At 43.5% G+C, this 25,558-nt stretch overlaps 1 long non-coding RNA gene and 1 other non-coding gene across 5 annotated transcripts in view; one reads left to right on the top strand and one right to left on the bottom strand.

The window, feature by feature from the left end:
- The window catches only part of LOC133370052 (uncharacterized), a 65,155-nt gene that overhangs the window by 5,545 nt on the left and 34,052 nt on the right, over positions 1-25,558 (bottom strand). The window contains exons 2-4 of one of the 4 annotated variants that reach the window (XR_009759059.1): positions 11,641-11,742; positions 10,102-10,520; positions 9,571-9,641 (exon numbers count right to left, since the gene is read on the bottom strand). This is a non-coding gene — a long non-coding RNA (uncharacterized LOC133370052). Of the gene's footprint in view, positions 1-9,570; positions 9,642-10,101; positions 10,521-11,640; positions 11,758-25,558 lie in introns of all 4 variants that reach the window. The other 3 variants (XR_009759057.1, XR_009759058.1, XR_009759060.1) reach the window with 3 other exon arrangements.
- Positions 18,988-19,106, top strand: LOC133370108 (5S ribosomal RNA). The gene has a single exon (XR_009759070.1). It is a non-coding gene; the product is annotated as a 5S ribosomal RNA (ribosomal RNA).

Genomic DNA, 25,558 nt, shown 5'->3' with positions numbered 1-25,558 from the left:
TGCTGCTTCTTTTGGAAAGAGAATTAGGCAGTTTTTCCTTTAAATGTGGACTGAATCTAATTTTTCCCCAACCTACTTCACAAAGTCAAAACTGCATGCGTTGGTCATCAAGAAATCAAGCATATAGCAGAAATTCTAGAAGTTTTTTTCCAATTTGCCTAGGAACTTCTGAAGCTGAATTAAAATCAATATATTCCATTGGATCATCTTTAAACCTTTTAGACTACTTGTACTTAGGTTTCTCTGAACACAGGTACATGAGAAGTTCCATTATATGCCCTTGGCCCATCTAGCTCAGTATTGCCGACACTGACTGGTAGCACCTCTTAGGGATGGGGGAGAACTTAGATTCAGTTCACATTTAATGCTAAATTTATCAAATTTGCACTTTCCAGAACAAAATGAGAACCAAAACCAATCTTTCAAAATTCACACTTACCTGAATTTTGCAATGCAAAATTCTCAAACCAAACAATGTTTCCAAAAATGCATATATTAAGGGAAAGTGTGCATAAAATGAGTATATTAGGGAAAATAACATACAAAAAATGCATCATATTAAGAGAAATAGCTTGCATAAATGTGTACATTAGTTAAAACTGCATACAAAATTGTGCTTAATAGGAGAATTCTCATTAAAATCCTGGAGAATTGTCATGAGGGGTTTTAATCCAGAGATTGCTGCAGAAATGTGGAAAACCGAATTTCAGACTGGAACAATGAGAAATCAAGAGGACTGAAATGGACAGGTCCTTCCGCCCCTAGCACCTCTGGAGGATTTCAGATGGGGTTCTGGCCCAGCCCTACTTAGAAATGCCAGGGATTGAATCTAGGATATTCTGCGCGCAAAGCAGATGCTGTACCACTGAGCTATGGCCCACCCCTTGGGAAACACCGAGACAAGTCCCAAGGGCAATCTATTAGGCTTGTGGGGGGTTGGGGCAGTCACAATATGAGGTCTGCACCACTAGCCTAAACAGTAAGATCACATAATGGAGAAAACATATTTCCATCTTACTCTGGTCAAGCAACACACGACGTCTATCCTGTAATTTGCCTTGGGTGCAAGATTGGGACACTGATGGGGGGCTGTTAACCCTTTGGGTGCTAATCCAAATTAGGGGAGGAACAAGGGAGGGAGAGATTTAGACATGCTTCTGAGTGTGTCTATATTTCTTCCCAGTTTGGGTGCATGGATCAAGGGAAGAAGATGTCTTTGAATCCTTCAGATCCAAGCTGCTTCCCACTTCTCTTCTGGGGCATGACATCGGAAAAGGGTTCAGCATGGGGAGAGTCTCGAGGGCCAGACAGAGGATTGGAGGGCCGCATTTGACTCCCAGGCTTGAAATCCTGCACTGAGCAGGGGGTTGGCCTCATAGGCCCCTTCCAACTCTATGATTCTATTCTGTGATTCTAAGTCCCCAACCTCTGTATTGTTTTTATTATTTATTAAATTTATTAATCGCTTTTCTTTACAAAAGTGAACCCAACACAACTTTCAGTCAATTAAAAAGGTTAAAACCAATATAAAAAACCAAAACAATAAACAGTAAAAAAAATGCATAAATATAAAAGGCAGCGGGACAGCCCATTCCCTAAAAAAGACCACACCATCTAAAGCCCTCCAAGTGTCTGCCAAAATTAAGAGCCGAATGCCTGAGTTAAATGTTTTTGCCTGGTGCCTAAAGAGAGAGAATGAGGGCACCAGGCATGCCTTCCTGAGGACAGTGTTCTATAAATGGGTGGCCACCACTGAGAAGGGCCATTTCCATGTCGCCACACTCCGCACCTCCCTCAGAAGGAGTACACAAAGAAGGTCCTCAGATGCTGAAGGCAGCTGCAGGAGAGAATGACGGAGCCAACCAACACCTCTCATTGCCACTATCTATCTCTCATCTACAATTGTCAGGTGAGCCAGAAATTAAGCAGATAGTGCATGTTATCCAGGCAAAAATAAATGGTTTTTTTTTGGGGGGGGGGAATCAGCCACAAAACCAGACATCTTTTATAAGGTGTGCCCTGAGCACTGTACATGCCCTTTATGAAACAGTGCCTTGTACCCAACCAAACCAAGTTGATTGATTTCAGTTAAGTCTGCTTGGAGTTACTTAAACAGAACACACAATGTTTCAAAGCCAAACATCCACACCATACATTTAAAGCACGTTCAAAATGCAAAATTGCTTCCCCCAAAGAATTCTGAGAATTGTAGTTTGTTGAGGATACTGAGAATAGTTCTGTGACAGGTAAACTACTGTTCCCAGGTTTCTTTGGGTAAAGCCACATGTTTTAAATGTACAGCATGGATGTGGCTGTATTTTGCTACCCTTTTCTTCAAAGCCTTCATTAAAGGGTGAAATAACATTTTGGAATGCTCATTAATCTGGACCCTTGAAATCTTTGTTTTTCAAGATTTGTCCATCAAAAGACTCCAGAATGTACAAGTCCCTGTTACTAGTAATAGTTTGTATACATCTATAGCCTGCTCCATCCCAAAAGCTCAAGGTGGGCATGAAAGGCAGCCAAGAATCACACATGCAAAAACAAAAGAAAATGTTACCCAATTCATTGGAACCTTCACAGTCTTTTTTGACCAACTCAAACTTACATGAAAAATACATTGTATTGTGTACAGTCACCAGATTCAGTACAGGGCAAGAGTCCTATGCCTTTCATAGTTGTAAAGAAGGGAGAATTTCAGGGAAGGCAGCTTCTCTCTTCATACTGCTCTGAGATGGGAAATGCTGTTTGTCAAACATCTCTCTTCTAGGCAACGAATCTCTGTTCTGCATTGAACTGTATCTCCACCACATTACCCTATGCTGTATTTCTGTGATTTTGGTTTCGCTCTTTTTAGGATGCCTCTCTGTTGTGCATGCACACCTAGATTCTCAACTATCCAAATACGGTGTTGCAGGTAGGGAGGTTAAGCTGTACTGTAAACTCAGAGAGAAAATGGAGCTCAGTGGCAGAGTAGAAGATCCCACATTCAGTTCCTGGCATCTCCAGTTAAAGGACCTCCAATAAGAAGGTTGGAAAAGACAACTTCCTAAGACCTTTGGAAAGCTACCAATTAGAGTAGTTGTCTTCTGCAACCTGGGGCCCTCTCACTCCAGATGCTTTGGATTACAACTCCCATCAGCCCCAGCTAGTAGGTGTAGTCCAAAACATCTGGAGGCCCTCAGCTTGGAGAAGGCTGGTTTTAGTCACTACAGAACTGGATGGGCATTGATCAACTGGTGCTCAAAATTATGATGCAATAACACTACCATGTTGTTGGCTACTGTGGCTGAAACTTGACCCTGAGAATTTCACAGCATTTCAAAATGCACGACATACCAGAAAAATAGCTTGCTGACAAAAGCTTTACTCCTCTTGTACTGTAGAATTCTCATTCGCTATTTCCCCAATTTGTATTTTTACCCTGCAGTTTCTGGAATTTAAGCACACCAGAAGCACCAAAATTGCTTCCATGAGTCAAATTATGAGTGGCTCAAGGATGAAATTCACTTAGCTGCATAGGAGAGGGTTGATTGCATAATCTGATGGGGAGTTTGGACTTTCCCTCTTCAGAATATTTTCAGAAGGGATGGGGAAGGCTCGCGACCCATTTAGCATTGGTGTATTTTGAGATGGGTGGAGAGAGAGCGTGCTTATGAAAAGGGGAAGGGCTGGGAGAGAGTGGCAGAGCACATATTTTGCATGTACAAGGCGCCAGCTGAATCCCTTGCATCCCCAGATAGGGCTGTGAAAGACTCCCCAGTACACACACACACCCTTGGAGAGCTGTTGCCCATCAGAGTAGACCAGAAGCCTCAATGTCTTTGGGCTTATGGGCACATTTGGGAATTTGAGAAGGAGTTAAGGAGGTCAAAGCCAGCTGTGGGACCTCAGCCACAAAACGAAATCCCGCTCCTTTAAACCCAGTTTTAGGTTCCAACACAAAACCCTTTCACAAAAGGCAAAAATCCCAGTTCGCAGAAGGCAAACTCTTTATCTCTCTGCCATCCTCTCTCACCCTCTCTCTATCACGCTGTTCCCCCAGGATCCTCACCCAAACACTCATGTACCCCCCTTCTCCCATCACCCAAACACACATCTCCCCCTTCCCTCACAGCCGTGCCATCTTTGGACTCCATCTCTTCCCTCATGGCTCCTCTGTTTGCTGTCCCCATTATGTCTCAGCTCATAGTATCCCTCCCCACATAAATGTGCCACATTTTTGGCGCTCCTCCCCTCCTGGCTGCTGTTCCTCCCCCCATCTATCCTCACATGGCTGCTTGATGGTTCCCCTCCCCTCCTCATGGCTTCTCCATTTCCTCCCTCCCTTCCCCACACATAACACACACGTGAGGCCCCCTCTCCCTCTGTCTTTTCCTATCCCCTCCTCTGTGCTCAGTGCAGGTGTCCACTGACAGCCCATTTCTCCTGCGGTCAGCGCAGAAGAGGGAGGCTCAGCGGACAACATGGGCAACTAGCGAGGAGAGTCTGGGACAGGTTCCTCAAGTTTAGACTTTGAATCCCACACTGGGTGGGTGGGTGGGTTGGGATGGAAAGCTTGATGGGGCAACACGGTAACACTGTGTGGGCACTCTGTAGATGGACCAGGACGTAGTGGATGTAAGGCAAGGTCCTGCATTCCACAAAGGAGGCCACAGCCTTAACATTCGGCATTGCCAGTTGAAAGGGTCTCAGAAGGAAGGGTTGGGGAAGAGGACATTGCAAATATGTGGGGCACGAGGGAAGGAAGGGAGCTGAGAAAGAACATCTCCTTTTCCCCATGACCTCCTCAGTTTGGGAGAAGAGGGGAGATTCGAATCCAAGTCTCTGTGGTTCATCATAGCTCACACGCTGACCCCCTGCATTCCACCATGGCTCTTTCTTCTAAAAGTGCACAGCAATTGACCCTTAAGCAAACACCTTATCAGGCCCAGCAGGCATATTTCAGCTAAAAGAGCTTTTCAAACCCTTACAAGTTTATTGGTGGTGGGTAGGGATGTTGTTTTCACTCATATGTTCATTTTGAGGCACGCTTCTCCCTTATGTATGAATTTCTGCAAGCATTGGTTGGGAAACTGCATCACAAAATTCACGTAGGCGTGGATTTCAAAGGATAGCTGTGTTTTGGTTCTCAAAAAGGGCAAATTTGATACATTTGGCTTTAAATGCAGTCTGAATCAAATTTCTCCCGCATCTTTAGCAGTGGGGGATTCCCAGTGACAAAATCAGCCTTTTTTTTAACAGCCATGTAGGTATAACAGATATAGGGTCCCTGAGAGTGCAAAATGTTGGAAAGCCAAGTGGAAAGGATTTCGTTTCTGTCTCGCCAGCTGACCCTGAGCCTCCTCCTTCTCCTAGAGCTGTTGCCTCCCACTAGGTGAACTGCCTTTTTGCCATCAGCCACCATGGCCTTTTGTGATGTCACAGGCACTCTGTAGCCAATGGCAACAGCTAAGGAAGCACCTGAGGAAGCAGTGAAGTGGCCAAATTTACTGAAGATACTAAATTGTTCGGGGTTGTTAAAACAAAAAGGGATTGCGAAGAGCTCCAAAAAGACCTCTCCAAACTGAGTGAACGGGCAGGAAAATGGCAAATGCAATTCAATATAAACAGGTGTAAAATTATGCATATTGGAGCGTAAAATCTGAATTTCACATATACGCTTATGGGGTCTGAACTGGCGGTGACCGACCAGGAGAGAGACCTCGGGGATGTAGTGGACAGCACGATGAAAATGTCGACCCAGTGTGCAGCAGCTGTGAAAAAGGCAAATTCCATGCTAGGGATAATTAGGAAAGGTATTGAAAATAAAACAGCCGATATCATAATGCCGTTGTATAAATCTACGGTGCGGCCGCATTTGGAATACTGTGTACAGTTCTGGTCGCCTCATCTCAAAAAGGATATTATAGAGTTGGAACAGGTTCAGAAGAAGGCAACCAGAATGATCACGGGGATGAGGAAAGGTTGCAGCATTGGGGGCTTTTTAGTTAAGAGAAAAGGCAGGTCAGAGGAGACATGATAGAAGTGTATAAAATTATGCATGGCATTGAGAAAGTGGATAGAGAAAAGTTTTTCTCCCTCTCTCATAATACTAGAACTTGTGGACATTCAAAGAAGCTGAATGTTGGAAGATTCAGGACAGACAAAAGGAAGCACTTCTTTACTCAGCGCATAGTCAAAAGGCACTCCTAGCCACTGAGGTTACCTGGGCCTCTAGATCCAGGAGCACCTCCAGACTATGAACCTGCTCTTCAAAGGGAGTACAACCCCATCCAAAGCAGGCAACTATGGAATTTGCTCCCACAAGACGCAGTAATGGCCACCAGCTTGGATGGCTTTAAAAGAAGATTAGACAAATTCATGGAGGACAGGGCTATCAATGGCTACTAGCCGTGATGGCTGTGCTCTGCCACCCTAGTCAGAGGCAGCATGCTTCTGAAAACCAGTTGCCGGAAGCCTCAGGAGGGGAGAGTGTTCTTGCACTCAGGTCCTGCTTGTGGGCTTCCCCCAGGCACCTGGTTGGCCACTGTGAGAACAGGATGCTGGACTAGATGGGCCACTGGCCTGATCCAGCAGGCTCTTCTTATGTTCTTAACTGACCAATTAACCAAACTCAGGAACCATCAACTCACAGCGCCTCCATCTGAGGATTTAGACTCAGTTTACTGGCCCTCATCCAGCGCACCACCGAGTTCAGGCACCAATGAGTTCAGGCACGGCCTCTCCCGTATTCTATTTCTTGATAATCTGTCTTAGTTTTTCATCATGCAACACCAACAAAATAAAAACTGAAAATCCTCTGAAATCTGGAGCAGTTTCCTTTGGTGACTAAGAAAGCAGCAATCATTTCTTTAAATCTGTTCCAGAGTTGTGGTTCCCTCAGGATATTAATCCCTGCTTTGTTACAATCTGGCTACTTTCCTTTGGGCCAGGTTATATATGATTTATATTTTAAAGCATAAAGCATCCTATGAGTGGCTAACATGCTTTTCCATCCAACTTTTAAAAAATTTATTTTGTTAGCATGGTGTCAACATTAATATTTCAAGCAAAAATGTATATAGGCTTTGACCCAAAGTGGCATATGGGCAAGGGATGGGAGAATCTGTCAATTTCAGTTTCTTATTTTTCCAGTCTTAAGTACAGTTCTTCACATTTCTACCTCAGTTTGCATTTTTTTAAAAGCAACTCATGAAAGTTTAGCAGCATTTTAGTGCAATGTTTGCCTAATATACACACCTTTGCATGCAATGTTGCCTAATATACACATTTTTGCAAAGCATTTTTCTCTTGTATATTATGCCGTTTTCATATTTATATGCATACTTTGCCCTAGTATATGCATTTCTGTACACATTACTTAGCTAGAAAACCACCTTACAAAATTCAGAGAATTATGAATGTGTAAGGATGATAGTGCTTTTGTTCACTGTTGTTTTGCAAAGTGCAAATTATGTAGGTTCACCATTGAATGGGAAGTGAATCAAATTTATCCCCGATCCCTAGTGTGGGTAAACATAGGCTTTTTTTAAAAAATGTAACACTGTATAGTTAGGGCCTGGGATATTGGAAGGATTGCCTACTCCTGCGTGACTTTGCCTGTTAAATTCTTCCAGGGGACTCTGTTCTGCTACCATCTGAAGGTACAGTTGAAGAATACATGGGGCAGGGCATTTCAACATTCTTGTTTAAATTGTCTGTTGTGCTGTCGGATCCCCAGGATTTTGTTTTATAATCATGCTGTTTTTACTAAATAGATTGGTTTTAAAAACAAATGATGTTACTGGCTTTGTTTTTATTGTGTTTATAAGTGGCTTTGAGGCTGACAACTAACATCTAAACATTTTATTTACATAAATGGCCCCATCCTCTTTGGCAGCAACCCATCTTCAGGTCGTATTTATCTAAACATAGCCCTTCACTCCTCTAAGTTTGGGGCATCTTCAAGCACTCCAGTTGCCTTGTGTTGTTACTGGGCTGTGTTATCAATATTAGCCAAGTCCTGACTGAGGAACTCTCTCAAATTTACATCTCTCTGCCAATCTCCATCTGTTGCCCTATTGCTTGCAGAGAGGGAAAGCTGACTTCTGCAAGGGTAAACAGATTTCATTGTTATCTGCCCTGAATTACAGGGTTTAATTTGTAGCTGTTATAACCACTGAGACCAAATGGTAAAATCTAAGAAGAAAAACAGATCAATGCATAGTATCCTAAGGGATGATCTTATTGTTCTCTTCCTGAATTCTGGGGCTTAATTTGTAGCTGTTGTGGAAACTGATGTCAAATGTTGATGTCTGCAAAGTGAGCCAATGCTGCAAGATTGAAGAATTTGGCCCATCAGGTTAGAATATCTTCAGGTCTTCTGTGCTTAAATTGAACCAGGATTTGTCTGGGATTAGCCAGGGGTGTAGTCATCCAGGGTTGCGGGGGGTCATCAACCCTTTACTTTTTTGGAAGCAGGGTCCCTGTGTACAAGCCAATCAGCACAAAAGGAGAGTGTGTTAGCCGCTGAGAAGAGGCTTCTCACTTGACAAACAGCATGCTTCCTTGTCCTTTGCGCGCTGTTCGGAGCCAACCAGAGTGAAAGGAGGTGAGTCAGCCACAGAGAAAACTTTTGTCAGTAGCTAAAACACACCTTGCCTTTCATGCTGATTGGCTCCTAGGGTAAGTGAGAAGTGAGCTTCATGGAAAAGTACCTTCATCTCCCAAACCTTTGTCCCACATTTAGCTTCATTTCAAAATTCTTAAAATCAAAAGGTGTCTGGCAACATTTCTGTCAACAAAAGGTTTAGATTCCCATTTGGAATGCTGTGTACAGTTCTGGTCACCTCATCTCAAAAAGGATATTAAAGAGTTGGAAAAGGTTCAGAAGAGGGCAACCAGAATGATCAAGGGGATGGAGCAACTCCCTTATGAGGAAAGGTTGCAGCATTTAGGGCTTTTTGGTTTAGAGAAAAGGCGGGTCAGAGGAGACATGATAGAAGTGTATAAAATTATGCATGGCATTGAGAAAGTGGATAGAGAAAAGTTCTTCTCCCTCTCTCATAATACTAGAACTCGTGGACATTCAAAGAAGGTGAATGTTGGAAGATTCAGGACAGACAAAAGGAAGTACTTCTTTACTCAGCGCATAGTTAAACTATGGAATTTGCTCCCACAAGATGCAGTAATGGCCACCAGCTTGGATGGCTTTAAAAGAAGATTAGACAAATTCATGGAGGACAGGGCTATCAATGGCTACTAGCCATGATGGCTGTGCTGTGCCACCCTAGTCAGAGGCAGCATGCTTCTGAAAACCAGTTGCCGGAAGCCTCAGGAGGGGAGAGTGTTCTTGCACTCGGGTCCTGCTTGCGGGCTTCCCCCAGGCACCTGGTTGGCCACTGTGAGAACAGGATGCTGGACTAGATGGGCCACTGGCCTGATCCAGCAGGCTCTTCTTACGTTCTTATGTTCTTACCTGCACAGCCTTCCATTATCCATCTTGGGAGAAAAAGGTGTAATCAACACGACATTAAAGGTAGATGTATTTAGAAAGACATTTATGTAGGAATAAATAAGTTGGCTTACCTAAGCCCTGTTGTCTGTTTCGTTACTTTCACAGGTGATCTCAAGAAAAACCTCGTTGGCTTCAGACATCCCTGAAAGGCAAACACAGGTACAGTGAGGGGGATGGCTACCATCTGATAGCATCACCCAGGCACCTCCCCTGGCTTCCCATCTGATCCCGAACTTCAGCCTGCACATTTCCACTAGCTTCCATACATGAATATCCCCTGGCTCATCCATTCACCCTGCACCTAGAGGGCAACCTCCACCACCCCCTGAACACGTCGTTCCCAGGCCTGCCGCATTTGGAGGGTACCCTCCACCAACTCCTGAACACACTCAGGCAGACACCATTTGCCTTGACCACATTCAGAATCTCCCTTGCACACACACAAAAACACACATCAGCAGACATCCATGAAGCACTCCAGTGGGCACATTCACAAGTCAGCCATTCCCTGTTTGTTCACATACACACACCCAGCTTCAACCCAGAAATATCCACACTGCTTCTGTGAACCGGTTTCCGAAGGTAAACTTCAACCAGCTTACATTCGCAAACATCAGGCTTGTGGCATCCACTGGCTTCCGAATGCAAACTCCACCAGCTTCCGTCCACCAATATCTGCCAGCTTCTCTCAGTTCTGTTGCCAGAGATGAGCCAGGTTCCGACTGTGAAGATAAACTGCAATCCCACTCAACAAGCAAACTCGCCATCTCATCTCTCTGTAGGCTCCTGCTGCTGGATGATTGCCTCCCGCCCGCCAATTCACCTCCATGTGGAAGGAGGCCACCCAGTGCTGAAGATCACAGTGGTTGCCCACTGTACCGTTATAGCTACTCCGTGGCCATGTCCTTTTGTGACATCACAGGCAGTCCAGAGCCAATGGCAGTAGCTGGGGAGGCATCATCAAAACTAGGCATGGAAAGAGATATCCATTTCAGTTCTTTCCGTTTCTCGTTTTTCCAGTCTTAAATAATATGAAAATAATATGAAAAAGGGAAATCATACATCTTTTTTTAAAAAATGCTTGTTTTTTCTTCTCTCCTTTAAAATGCACACAAATCTGTATAATTTCCCCTTCTTTCTATTTACTGACTGTATTTTCAATTGTTACTATGTTGTGGAAAATTAACTTTATTCTGTTAACAAATCTTGTAAATCTCAAAAAAAAAAACCACCCAAGATAGAGGGCTGAGGAGGAGGTGGCTGACAGGCAGTGCCAACCATAGATTGCTTGTAAGAATGCAGGCAAGTGAGGGGTGGCTGAGGGAAAACTGAGGTTGGTGGGGCAGTGCCCCAGTTGCCCTAGCAGAGCAGTCTGTCCACAGACACTGGCACCACTAGCATCAGCTGGTCCCAGCACTCCTCTGCAGCTCCCTCAGGAGGACAGCACCTGGAACAGGTATGGGGAAACTGTGGCCCTCCAAATGTTGATGGACTACAATCATCCCTGACCTTTGGCTTTTTGGCTGATGGGAATTGATGTCCAGCATCATCTGGGGGGACCACAGCTCTCTCACCCTGGCCTGGAATCTGCCCTATGCCATCCCAAAGGCCAGAAAAACCCACCATCAGCCTTTGTCATGTATCTTTGTAACAGAACGCGTGATGTTATTTACCCAATTGTGGGTAAATAACAACAATGAAGAAGCATCCACATAATAATAAATTACATAAATAACAACACCGGAGATGCAGGTCAATTAAATGTTTTGTAATGAAAGTCAAGGACCCAATGAGTTGTCCGGAAATACAGATGATCCTGAGAAATAATTGCATTTGTTGTGAAATGCCAAAATGGAAAGAGCACCACCTCCTCCTCTTCCTCCTCCTCAGCCCTCCTTAAATGCTTCCCTGTCTCCGCATGGGGGCGCCAAAGCTCAGCCAAGGGCAAGATGGAGGAAGCTAGGAGTGGGCGAGCACCATGGCTTCACCCAGAGAGGCTGCCTGGGCTTGGCTGTGCTGTGAGGATGGCTGCCTGTTTCTACTGTTTAGCCTATTGCCATAATTGTGATGCAAGTTTGCTCCACAAACCACAACTGAACAGTCGTCGCTTTACATGGAAGTGTGTTTTTGTGATGACTGACCTCTCTCACCAATGCAGACCAGCTTGTGATCCTTCTCAGAGGGCTTCCAGGACCCCTAAGGTGCTTCAGCAGGGTCACGGTGATGAAGCAGAGCAAGGATATCTATAAGCATGAAAGCTGTCAAGGCACAGATGGGAGCGAGGAGAGGCTTAAAACAGAAGGTTAACAGCTAGCAGGGAAGCTGCCTGCCCATCTTTCAAATGCCATTAATTTCGCATTACAGTTACTGTTACACATGTTGGCTTAATTACTAGGATTTTATCCCAGGGATCTTGGTCCAAGCCTTTAAATCTAAATCAGGTAAATATTCCTTTGTGCGGGGTGGTTGGATAGTGGCTTTTCTAAGTACAGAACTGGCAAAGCAAACTTGCAGCTCATATCTGTAGCAGACGGGGGGGGCTGGTGGCTCCATGTCAGTGGAGCAGTGGAATCTGCTCCAGATTTTAGTCCAAACTTAACCCCGAAGTAGATTCCACTGCCCACTGACATGGAGCTACCAGCCACCAATGATGGCAGAGATGGGGGGATATGTGGCCCTCCAAATGGTGTTGGACTCCAACTCCCATCAGCTCCAGCCAGCACGGCCAATGGTTAGGGATGGTGGAAATTGTACACCTGTAACATCTGGAGGGCCACAAGTTCTCCATCCTTGTCTTAATGGAAAACCAGCAGCCCATGCATGCCTTTAGGGATGGGGCAAGAATATGGTTGCGTTGTAAGGCAAACTTAACTAATTTGCACTCTCTGAAACAACACGCAAACTCACGGCCATGCGTCAAAATTCACATTTCTCCAAATCTAGCGATGCAGTTCTCCAACAAAAAAAAATAAAAATGTATATTAGGGTACAATGTGCACAACATTACATATATTCATGAAAAGAACATACAAACATGTATTATGAAAACCCGAACATAGAAATGTGTACATTAAGAGAAAGGGGAACTAAAAGGCTGACTCGTTTTCACTGGGACTTTTTTTTATTTTTTAATTGCAGTCTGATGCAGAAATGTGGCACATTGAACTTAAGATCAGGGAGGCGGGATGAGAGAAAACGGACACCGAGTCGTCCGTCTCAACATGCCTCTTAGCTATGGGTAGAGGTGAGCAGGAAATTTGATTCAGTTCCAATTTAAAGCCAAATCTATCACATTTGCCCTGGATGGCCTTGGTCTGCCAACAAGGCAGTTCTTAAGCTGCTATCTCACGATGCCCTGCCGGCAACAGTCACATTTCCTCCAAGGAAAGAAAGGGGGGGAAACTCAGCCAGATCCTCCCTTTTAGTTTCACAGAGATGAGCCAAAAAAAAGCTGGCGTGGCAGTTCTAGCCAGCTTGGTTCAGTCTTGCTCATAAGAACCCAAGAAGAGCCCAGCTGGATCACGCCAGGCCAGCATCCTGTTCTCACAGTGGCCAAGCAGTTGCTCATGGGAAGCTTGCAAGCAGGACCTCGGTGCAAGAGCACGCTCCTCTCCAGTGGTTTCCAGGTTTGTGTTTCCAGCGCCCTGTCCTTGATCGCAGGATGGGCTGGCCCCCACCTCGGAGAAGGCCCTTTCCATGCAGCTGTCATTTGCAGCCACAGATTTCCTGCAGCTGAGCCTTTACAATGGGCGCCTCCCACAGGTGACGAAACATGCTGGCAGCTGGGAACTGCCTTGGGCTCAATTAGCTCGCTCCTGGGAATGGGGCTTCCCTCTCTCCCACCCACCCCCCAAATTATGCCACTTCCACTTTTCGCTGCCATCTCCCGGCCGATGGCAGATGTCTGCAACAAGAGCCTTTGTTGGCTTGCAGTGTTTATAGACAGCAAAAGCCACACAATGGTTAATTCAGTTGCCTGCAGCAACAGTGGGTCTTTGTGTGCCGGACAGGAACTGTAACGCAGGCGGGAGAGCAGAGGAGCGCTGCTTTGGAAAGTTAGAAGTGAGGCAGAATTCCCCAGACATGTACATGCAAAGCCAAGTTGTTAACACAGTGGTATCTTTGGGAAGGGCCTTGGCTCAGTGGCAGAGCACATTTGCAACGTGCAGAAGGTGCCAGGTTCAATCCCCGGCATCTCCTGCTAGGCAGGGAGAGATCACTCTCTGAAACCCTAGAGAGCTGCTGCCAGTCAGTGTAGACAATACTGAGCTGGATGGACCAATGGTCTGACTCAGTATAAGGCAGTTTCCTATGTACCTCTCTGTGGCTGTGTCTACTACACCAGGGTGGTAATACATGTGTCGGTTGCACAGACTCGGGTTTTCCATGCTCACTTGTGTAAGCATAACCACTTTGAATCTAAACCCATCTTCCCAGAAGGGAATGCTGCCCTCAGATTGAAAAAGGTTCCCCATCCTCTGCCTGATAGCCAGTGACAGCCGGTTCCTCCATGTCAGTGGGGCAGTGGAATCTGCTCCAGGTTTTAGTCCAAACGTTCAAAGTGAAAGCACGTTTGACAGCTCCTTGAAAGTTCAGACTAAAACCCAGAGCCACCAGCCACCACTGCCTACAGCCTTATCCTCTGAGAGTCTATAAAGAATTATAAAGAACTATTAGAGGAGAATGCGATAAATCACACATACACACTAATTTTCCCCCCCTCAGCCCTGCAAGGTTGTGGGGAGCAACAGTTTCAAAATGCTTGGGAGGGAGTTGCAGGGGATAATCAGTGGGTGGAGGAAGAGTTAAATATCTCCAGAGGTTTTGCTGAGTCTCCCCTGTAAAGGTCCCAACCCCTCCATTAGTGCTTCCAGGCAAACACGGGAATTCACTCCCACCCCCACCCTCATCTGCTCCCTGAAGTGGGCCATCACCTTACCCTGCCTAAGGGTAGGGCTGGCCTCCAGTGCTGATGGAGGAATCCCAGGGGATGAAGGACACCTTTGGCCTCTTGGGATGATTACAGCAGCTAGAGTTGTTGTTATGTGCCATCAAGTCGATTTCGACTTATGGCAACCCTATGAATCAGCGACCTCCAATAGCATCTATTATAAACCACCCTGTTCAGATCTTGTAAGTTCAGGTCTGTGGCTTCCTTTATGGAATCCATCCATCTCTTCTTTGGTCTTCCTCTTTTTCTACTCCCTTCTATTTTCCCCAGCATTATTGTATTTTCTAGCGAACAGCAGCTAGAGATGGGGGAGAAATTCTATTCAATTTGCAATTAAAGCTGAATCTATCAAATCCAGATTTTCTGAAATAATATAAGAACCAAAACACAGCCATCATCAGAAATTCACACTTATCGATATTTTGTGATGCAGTTCTCCAGCCAACCAAAGTTTGCAAAAATGCATATACTGGGAGAAAATGTGCATAAAAACAAACATATTCGTTAAACTAACATACAAAGATGCATTGTATTAGGAAACATGGCTTGCAAAAATGTGTACATTAGTGAAAGCCGCATACAAAAATGTGTTCATTAGGAGAAATTCATATTAAAATGCTGAAGAATTTTCATAATAATTAAAAAAAAAAAGAAATTGCAGATTGCTGCTGAAGCACAGAGAACTGAATCTAAGACTGGGAAATGAGGAACGGAGAGAACTGGAATTAGCAGAGCCTTCCATCCCTCATAGCAGCACCTGGTGAGGAAGCCCTGTGCTGCAGTCGGTCCTGGCCACTTCTCTTTCCAGTAGGAGGAGGAAAAGGTCCATGGGACAAACTGGCATTCAGTTCAGTTTTATGCACTTAGGCTTAGATGCAGTAGGACGGGGGATTAATTCGATATGCCAAATTATGCAATCATTTTGTCTGCCCTTAGGGAATCAATTTGCAGATATACTTCAATTATTTGTTGTCAGAATCACCCCATGAAAAGTCCTTTCATCAAGCTTTTGCTTTTCCAAGGGAGCACTCAAATGTTGCCCTGGCCAGCTGTATGTTGCAAACAAAGGCGCCGATGATTCTCTCTCGGTTCATAGCAATCAGCACAGATAGATCCAGCTGCCGTGGAATGGAAGTCAGATCATCCTCCCTTTGCATGTGATAACATACTAAAATAGGGCGGAAAGCCAAGACAGCCTGTCTTTATAACCACTGAAAGGTGGCTCATTTCTGCTTTTGAAGATAAACTCTGGAATGATCAGCGGCTGAGTATAAATTCCGCATCAGACATCTACATTCTCCTTTCGCCGATACCTGATGAAGAGTGCCTGCATAGCTTTGCTTAATTTCGCAGAACTAGTCTGCTTCCATGAGACTGCAATACCTGGTGGAGCGCCTCTCCCAATATGAAACTACCCGTACACTGCGCTCAACATCTAAGGCCCTCCTCCGAGTACCATCCCATCAAGAAGCTCGGAGGGTGATGACTAGAAATAGGGCCTTTTCGGTTGTGGCCCCCGAATTGTGGAATGGTCTTCCCGATGAGGGAAGCGCCAACACTGCTGTCTTTTCGGCGCCAGGTGAAAACCTTTTTATATTCCCAGGCATTTTAATGTGTACTATTAATATTTATTGATGTATTTTGCTGCTGTTTTGATTTTTGTTTATGTCTGTTTGGTTTGATTCCATTGTATTATATATTATATATTATATATAAAGCTCACAAGAAGATCATCAGGGAGTCGAAACTGCCATTAATATCGGAGAGGGAGGAGGGTAGTCCAGCAAGCTTCCTCCTGTGAGGCTTCTGCCATCAAGTCAAGAATGGTATGGCAGGAACTACCCTGTCTTCATGGCTTGCCAAGATGGCCAGAACCTCCATTGTGGCCCTCAGCAACATCTGGCTGCATACACACCTTTTAGTCTAGAATCAATGGAGAATGAGCTTTTGTTTTTTTCTACCTAGTCGACAAACCATCTAGACCTATTACATTATTATTTTATTGCCCCTGAAAAGCATTTCCTGACAAAATGGTTTCATTCGGAAAACAAAATGCCACTGCAGAATGATTCTGTGTTATCCCACAGTATGTACATTTGAAAACAGATGTAGGCGGTCCCAGCAATGGGGGGAGGGCATATCCACAGCTGCCCAATGACATTGTGGGTGGGCATATACCAAGATCGCAAGAGGAGGGGTTTCAAGTGCATAATCTAATCAAGAGGCAGATTTTCAAACACATATCAAATAACCACACCCTCCTGTCTGGATGGCAGGATCGACAATCAATCTAGGCTGAAAGCAGCATGTTGAGGATGACCGTGAATGATTCTTACTGAGAAAACTACATTTTGTGCACGACAAACAGGCTGGCGTGTATGCAGCCTTTGTGTGAACGCCAGGGAGATGTGTCTAGATTTGTACCTCTTTAGGCAGTTTCTGATAGCTGATACTTTGGCAATGGAGCCCAATCACAAATTTACAAACGACAAATTCAAGGCATGTTATCAACAAATGATAACACCAAACAATTCATCATTTGGAACTGAAGGAGAAACTAGGAGAGAAATATAAATGCAGCTTTCCACCAAATTAAATCCCATGAATCAAGACGTTCAAAAGCTTACATGCACATTGTTATCTGGACCCATTAACTATAGGTGAGAAATTAAAGGCTGGAGAGAGCCCCCTTCAAAAATAACCCGCTAGATCATTTTTCCTCTTCCTACTCTTTGACATTCTTTCAACCACACCTCATCCCTCTCCTGTTTTAAGACGGTTGATTCAGCAACTAGGTCATTTTAAGCAGATTAAGAAAAGGCTATACGGTTGGCTTCACTTACCACTAATTCAGAGAATGACCTTTAAAAGCAAAACAAAGGAGAAAGTAGGAGCGAGGTGAGGTGGGGCTGCCAGCGGACCAGGAAATAATAGTCTGGTCTGCTCCTGTGCCTTTAACAAAATCTTTATCTGCAAAAATGAGTAGCTGAACCTTTAAGATATTACACTTTATCATCTGCTCATTTCTGCAGAGAAAGCACCCCTGCACAGGAGAGGGGCGCAGGGTGGCGGAATATTGTGGAATCATTCCTCCGGAAACCTCTGGATGAGACACTTCGTCCTCTCCCCCTACCCCGCACAAGGCAGGTTGCATAAAATATCATGATTTAAAACAATATACAATTCATTAATACAATAAAATTAAAACCACAAAGTTAATATTATTTTTATCATAGAAGTGTTTGCTGCCAGGCAACACCCCCAAAACACAGATAACCTCCCAGCCAACATAAAAAAGGAAAAAACTCAAAAACAGTAATAAAATATTGGAAGTTGCAGAGGCTGTCTGAGGATGGCAAGGTGCTCACAGATGCCACACTGGAGACTCCAACTATATGCAGAACAGGCCTCAACTCAGCTGTTACTTCCAATGCTGAAAGGAAGCCCATTTCCCCACCGCAGCTGTTGAAAGAATGAGGGGTAACACCATTGTCCTTCTGGAACAAAGTTACCTTGGACAGCTCTTTGAAAGTTTAGCCACCAACCTCCACTGCCAATGCAGGGAATCGAATGACATTTTGAGTGCAGACCAGTGCCTGAAGTGCTTTCTGAAATGCCTGCCAGATGTGGAAGCGAAGAGCTTAATAAAAGAGGTTACTCTCACAGCATCTGGTAAAAAATTGGGGCCTTATACAGACTTGAAACACCTGTAGGCTGCTGCATTAAACACAACGTGGGATTTGTTCATAGCTAAATGGATGTCCATTAAAGTTTGCCTTTATTTGCAAATAGAAGACATGTGTGACCTTGGCCTTACAATCCTAAACACACCATGCTTAAAATCTTGCCTCTGGCTGTTTTAACTCTCACATTTCAAGTTACAGACATGACATTACAGCAACAGGTAAAATGCTAAAACTTTGACTTGGCTCACCTGCCAAGTCCTCATTTCTACGTTAGCACCCCATAAATCAAATCTCCCACAAGCTGTGTTGGAGCGTCGTTTCCAGCAACAACTTGGAAGGTTCTTGAGGAGCAACGCTTGTGGTTTCATCTGAGTTTCCTCACCTCTATTAAAACTTAATTGAGACCATGTGGAACTCTGGAAAGAAATGGCGGGTTCTGAGGGAAAACCACTGGATGGCATCTGATCAAGGGAATGTGAGGAACCTGAACTGTTCCTGCCTCCATAGGAACAGCCCTGATGGATCTTGGGGAAGGGGAACTTCAAGCCCATATATGTTCTTAAACCCCAGGCGTTTTCTGCCTATTAGTGAATTATCCCAAGAATCTTTACAACAATCTGTTAAGATAGGTCAGCTTAATTATCCCCTTACTGCAGATGGTAAGGCTGAGGCTGAAAGATCCACGGTTTGCCTAGATATTACAAGTGACTTGTGGCTGAGGCTATATATATAAGTTCTGATAAAGTGGAATAATGTCCTTTATATAAGGCGTGTGGAAGAAGAAGTAGATGGAGAAATGAGAGAGTAACTATTTTTGGAAAAGCTTTTTTTAAAATGTGTTAAGAAATATAGTCTACACCCATACTACCCTGAACACGCCCGATCTTGTCTGATCTCAGAAGCTAAGCAGGGTCAGGCCTGGTTAGTACTTGGATGGGAGACCACCTGGGAATACCAGGTGCTGTAGGCTTAGAGGAAAGCAATGGTAAACCACCTCTGAATACCTCTTACCATGAAAACTCTATGAATATATCGAAAAAAGATTCATAGGGTCCTCATAAGTTGTAATTGACTTGAAGGCATATAACAAGAAATGTAATTGTTTTTTTTTTGTTTTTTTTAAAAAGTAAAGGATTGTCATCTGTTCTAGTAACAGTATCTGGTATCTTCACCAAAGAGTATCTAGTATCTGGCCAAAAAATAAATATTGTTGCTGAAGAACAATTTGATCACTATGAATCAAAAATGCTATTTCTGTTGTCATGGGTTTATGAACTTACATTCATTCCAATATAAAGGAAATGTCAAAATAATGTTTAAAAAAGCATTAATTATATTTTGTTTGTGGACTTAAAACAATAACTATGTGAACAAATACCAATAGTATTTGACTGATTTCCATTCTTGACCACAGACAAACATGCAAACTGCAGCAATTTTCACTTCCTTTTCTGACATCCCTATTTCCAATTAACACATCCTTCCATGGGTGACCATAAGTGACTGGAGGTCCTCCAGCAGTGCCCTGCATGTTACTGTATGTAATAATCAATACCAAGTATTGTGAAAGTCATTTTGGTCATTATTTGCTTTTACTTGAGTGGTTACTTGGTCCAATGAAGCTATTTGCCACACTTTGCCAGAGATCCTGGGATAATTTGTCTTTGTTTTTCCAGTAACCCACAATAAGCACCCTCACAGCTATCAAGAGAAAAGTAATCAGACCTTTACGTAATATATCCTTAGTTTTGTTTTGAAATAATGAAATCACAGCAGTTCAAGGATCCTGTGGTACCCTTTGCTGAGTAATCTCATTAATGTCTTCAAACACCAAAGACCAGAAACTTTTTTATCTTCCGACACCCCCACCTCATGTGATAGTAAGAGCCCACTTCCTGACACCCCCTCCAAGATGAAGAACATAAGAACATCAGAAGAGCCCAGCTGGATCAGACCGAAGGCTCATCTAGTCTAGCATCTTGTTTTCACAGTGGCCAGCCAGATGCCTACGGGAAGCCTGCTCACATTAGACCGGCACGCTCGCTATCTTGTTTTAGATGTCTGCTGAAAACTTTTTTATTTCAGCAAGCCTACCCAGACACCTAATTTAGTTATGTATATTTGTTGTTCTTTTTAATTCTGATTTTATCTGAGTTTTATTGATCATTTTATTTTATCTGTGTTCTGTTAACAGTATTATGGATAATTTAATTATGTACACTGCTTTGAGAATTTTCTGATTTAGCAGTCTATAAATTTTTCTACATAAATAACCCTGATAGCAGGATATGCGTGCAATAGCCCTCTTCCTACTTGGCACCTCCAGCAGTTAGCGTTGAGAGGGATACTGCCTCTGAGAGGGGAGGTAAAACATAGCCATTGTCGCTATTAGCTGTTAGGGATGGGAGACAAATTGTATTCAATTCGCATTTCAAGCTGAATTCGTCAAATTCTCATTTTCCAAAACAACTTGAGAACCCAAACATAGCCATCTTTTGAAACTTGCCCTTATTCGAATTTTTCAATGCAGTTCACCAACCAACCAACGTTTAAAAAATGCATATATTAGGAGGTGTGCATAAAAATGAATATATGAGTGAAAATACATGCATAAATGCATTATATGATGAGAAATTGCTTGCAAAACTGTGTACATTGGTCAATACTGCCTACAAAAATGTATTTATTAGCAGAAATTAGCACTAAAATGCTGACAAATTTCATGGGGATTTTTTTTTAAGTAAATTTCTGCAGAAATGTGGAGAACTGAATTTAAGATTGGAACAATGAGAAACTGAGAGAATCAAAATTGACTGATCTTTCCTCTCTGGTAGCCATTGGTAGCCTTATCCTCCATGAATTTGTCTAATTCTCTTTTAAAGCCATCCATGCTGGTGTCTGTCACTGCCTCTTATGGAGCGAATTCCATAGTTTATTTATACACTGTGTGAATTCTCAAACGCTCCACTCGAAGTAGGGGGGGATTAAATACTAGCTTAGTACCAGCCTGCTGAAAACAGATCCTCATCTACTGTGTTCATTATACAGCTATATGAGTAACTGTATACTATCACCAGCATTAACTTTTCACATTCTGCCATGCTAAATTGAAAATACCCCCATGCCATTCTGATGCTTCCCATAAGCACATTTCAAAACAAAAACTCACAAAACATATAGTCCTAGACTCAGAAACGCTTCCTTAACAACCCTCTAAGTTGTCACGGCGATACACAAAACATTCAGAGAGAACCAAGAGTTCGAAGTGTAAAACAAGAAAAAAAATCCAGACCCCTGTTGGACTTTTTTCTCTCAGTGGTCTCATAATTTGTTGAAACAAATTAAAAATAAGCCATGTTCACAGAGTACCTGTAATCCTGTTACTGACCTTGCCCCACACTCTGACCTTCATCTTCTGCAGTTTAAAAGATTTAAAAATGCACAGCTGATTTTAATTAATTTAAGAAATTTAATATTGGAGGCTATGATAGCACAGGCATGCTTAGTAAGAACCAACTGTCAGTGTTCTAAAAGCCAGACTAACAGCTGTTTGGCTTGGCTAATCAGAGGGCTACACGAACACCAGACATTTATTCCACTTTCGACAGTCATGGCTTCCCCCAAAGAATCTTGGGAAATGTAGTTGGTGAAGGGTGCTGAGAGTTGTTAGGAGACTCCTGTAACACTGACAGAGCTCCAGCAGCCAGTGGTTTGACAATCAGCCCCTCTTCTGGGGATTGTAGCTCTGTGAGGGGAATAGGGCCTCTCCTAACTCTCAGCACCCTTCACAAACTACATTTCCCAGGATTCTTTGGGGAAAGCCATGACTGTCAAAAGTGAAATAAAGGCCTGGTGTAGATGTGGCCAGTGACAGCTTTGGTTTAAATTTGGGTGGGAGGCTACATGTGCCTGCTGTACAATAAAAAAGGTGGGGGAAACGCTGAACAAGAATGATACTGTTCACAATGTTTTCCTTTAGGAAAGGAAAGAGGCTTTCCTTCTGTCCAGTGCCCACCCACTCAATCTCCTCCCTCTCCCTCCCTCTCCTCTCCCCCTTCCAACCTAGTCCTCCCCTTCCTCCCCTTCTCTCCTCTTCCCCCTCCTCCTCCCTCCCTGCCCCTCCCCCAAGTCAATTTCACCTATCCTAAGCATGATTGTACAGGAGTAAATCCCACTGAACTTAACAAGCATGCAAATGATCAAACCTGCCCTCCCCTCCTTCTCCTCCCTCCTATCCCTTCCCTTTTGCCCCTTCCCTCCCCCTCCTCTTCCAATACCATCCCCCTACTTCCCCTCCCATTCTCCTTCCCTCTCCTGCCCCTCCTCCTCCTCCATGGTGTTACCTATTCTAAGCATGATTGCACAGGTGTAAATCCCACTGAACTCAATAAGCATGCAAATATTCAGACATGCCTTTCCCCTTCCCCTCTCCTTCCCCCTCCCTTCTTCCTCCTCCCCCATAGTCAATTTTACCTATCCTAAGCATGATTGTGTTTGTCTTTTTACAAATTTGTAGGGCAGTACAATATCTCAGAGAGGAGGTCAGGTCTCCTGCTCCCCTGATGCAATCACTTTAGCTGCCCAATTTCCCTGCTTTTTAAAGTTTGATAGAAATATCTGTTGGCTATAGGTACGATCTTAAACCACAAGGGTATTTTGCCTATTAGTGAATTTACTCTAATATAGCCTGCCTTGCAGCACCTTCTGAAGCAGATGTGTGAGTAAACTGAGCATAAGAGTCTTGTTTAAAAACAAGAAAGTTTAATACAATGCTTAATCCCAGAACAAATCTGGTTTTAGTTATGATAGAGCAGCTGCAACTGCAATGCATCCAGCAATATTTATCATCTGGACAGGCATATCTAGACTGGGAGAAGAGTTTGTGCTGTCTTGTAACTTGTGTGCACACTAGGGATGGTGGAGAAATTTGATTCAGTTTGCATTTAAAGGTGAACTTCCCTAATTCAATTTCCAAAACAATATGCATACCAAAACACTGCCATCCTTCAAAATTTGCACATGTCCAAATCTTGTAGTGCAGTTCTCCAGCCAAGTACAAAAATGAAAATAATAGGGTAACGTGTGCATAAAAATGTATATAGTGAAAATAAATTGAAATGCATTATATTAGGGAAAACTGCTTTGCAAAAATGTACATATCTGGAAAAACTGCATACACAACTATGCCCATCAGGAACAATTACCTGATGAATTTTCATGAGGAGTTTAAAAACATTGCAAACCGATCTAGAAATATGGACAACTAAATTTAAGTTTGAAAAGAGTGAGAAACTGATAGAAATCGAAATTGAGAGATTTGCCCCTCCCTAGTGCAAACCCACATGCACTTTGAAAGGCCTTTCCCAAATCTCAGCAAAAGGCAAAATTGGGAACAGGATTTAGTAGGAGTAGAGATTAGAAAAGCTGTAGAGAAGGACACTTGGAGCATACGTAATTGTGGATTCCTCACTCCTAATAAGAAAACATTCTGCACTAGGGATGGAAAGATCTGTCGATTTCATTTCTCTCCATTGCTCATTTTTCCAACCTTAAATTCAGTTCTTCACATTTCTGCAGCAATTTGCATTGCTTTTTTTAAAATCCTCATATAAATTTGCCAGCATTTTAGTGCAAATTTCTTCTAACATATCTAATATAATTTTATAGGCAGTTTTGACTAATGTACATATTTTTGCAAGCAATTTCTCATCATAATGTATTTTGCATGCTATTTTCACTCATATATTCATTTTTATGCAAACTTTCCCATAATAAATGCATTTTTGTTAATGTTTCATTGGCAAACTGCATTGCAAAATTCAAAGAAGTGTGAATTTCGTAGTATAGTTGTGATTCAGTTCTCATATTGTTTCGGAAATTTGAAATGTGAACTAAATCGAAATTCTCACCCATCCCTATTCTGCACACACCCAGAAACACTTTGTCCCTTCTTTCTACTTTATATGTCAGCTGAGTATTTGCAATGAAAATGGATTCTTATTAGGAGGCTGACTTGTGCTGACCCAACACGAAAACTGGACCTGTGGCATGAGCCGCTGCTGTTACATCCCTTGTGGGATATAAACCCAAAAGCCTCCTGGCATATGGTTTTACTTTAGGAGATGGTTCCTGCAGCCAAAGTTCTGTGTCAGCCCTGTTTGGTTTGGGCAGAAGCCAGTCACTTGGGTTCCAGAGCTACCATTTCCCAAACCATTTCAATAGCATATATATGGACTTCGCTCCAAGGACCAAGCTGATGTCTTTTAATGGATGTCTTGCCTCCAAAATGCTGATTCCTGAGCAATTTAAAAGGAACCTCTTGCAATTAAAAAGACATTAGAGGGTGAGGTTTCACAATCCATAGCTTTGCCACTCCAGCAGGAATATTATATATCTGACAGACAGTGGTTCTACAGCTGTATGTCTCCTGCCATTAATTGCTCATCATTTGCTTTGGAGAGGGCTGATTCTGAACTTTCTGGAAGAAGACAAAGCACTTTTTATAAAGCTTTTATCTTGGGGTTCAAGACCAATCTGTCAAACAAACAGCTCTTCTTTCACCCACTGCATTTTGTAATTTTGCAGAATTAAAACAGGCTAAGATCTGTGTTTCCTTAGGGGCATCTTTACTTTAGACAGTTTCCACAAACCTCTGATAGCTATAAGGCACACTTAGGCTGGAAACCTCAACATACCAGAGCTCAGAAGGACCTTGTTGCTCCTGGTCCAGCAAAGCTCCACTGAAACAGGTAACCTTGTTTGTCTCTCCTCCTCCCTCCCTCATACACACACGCCAAGGCTGATGGAAGGGGGCAAGGCCAGAACAGGAGGCCATGCAGAGATCCAGCTGGAATCATCCTCTGTGGATGTGAATTCCGGGCTTGCAGGAATTCTGGGCTTGCAGGGATGGGGAACCTGTGGCCCTGCAGATGTTGGGGACTCCAGCTCCCAGCAGACTGAGCCAGTGTGGCCAATAGACTACAACTCCCATCATCCCTGACCATTGGCCATGGTGGCCAGGAACGGTAGGGGTTGAAGCCCAACAATATCTGGAGAGTCGGGTATTGTTATAGAAGAGTAAGAGCTTCCTGTCCTCAAAGGAGCCTGCTCATTCATATTTAAGTATGAGTCACTGATCTGGGTGTGGCAGCAAACCCAGAACAGCAATTCATGCCGAGACACAGTAGACAGCCTCCTCTAAGAGCAGGCAATTGTGCTGCATCGGGAGTGATTGAATGATGCCCCCAATGGAGGCCAGTTAGAAGGAACCAAATTCAGCTCAGTGAAGCATTCAGAGACACAGTGGGCAGCCTCCTCTGTGACTGGGGATGAATTGGCATTACAGGTACCTTTTATTAATTAATTAATTAATTCTTTGCTGTGCGCTAATAGCTCTCGTGCATACCAGCTTGTGCATAACAG

The sequence above is a fragment of the Rhineura floridana genome, chromosome 14 (assembly GCF_030035675.1).
Source record: "Rhineura floridana isolate rRhiFlo1 chromosome 14, rRhiFlo1.hap2, whole genome shotgun sequence".
Taxonomy (NCBI): Eukaryota; Metazoa; Chordata; class Lepidosauria; order Squamata; family Rhineuridae; genus Rhineura; species Rhineura floridana.
The sequence above is the reverse complement of the archived record's forward strand: the minus strand, read 5'-3'. Positions and strand labels throughout refer to the sequence as shown.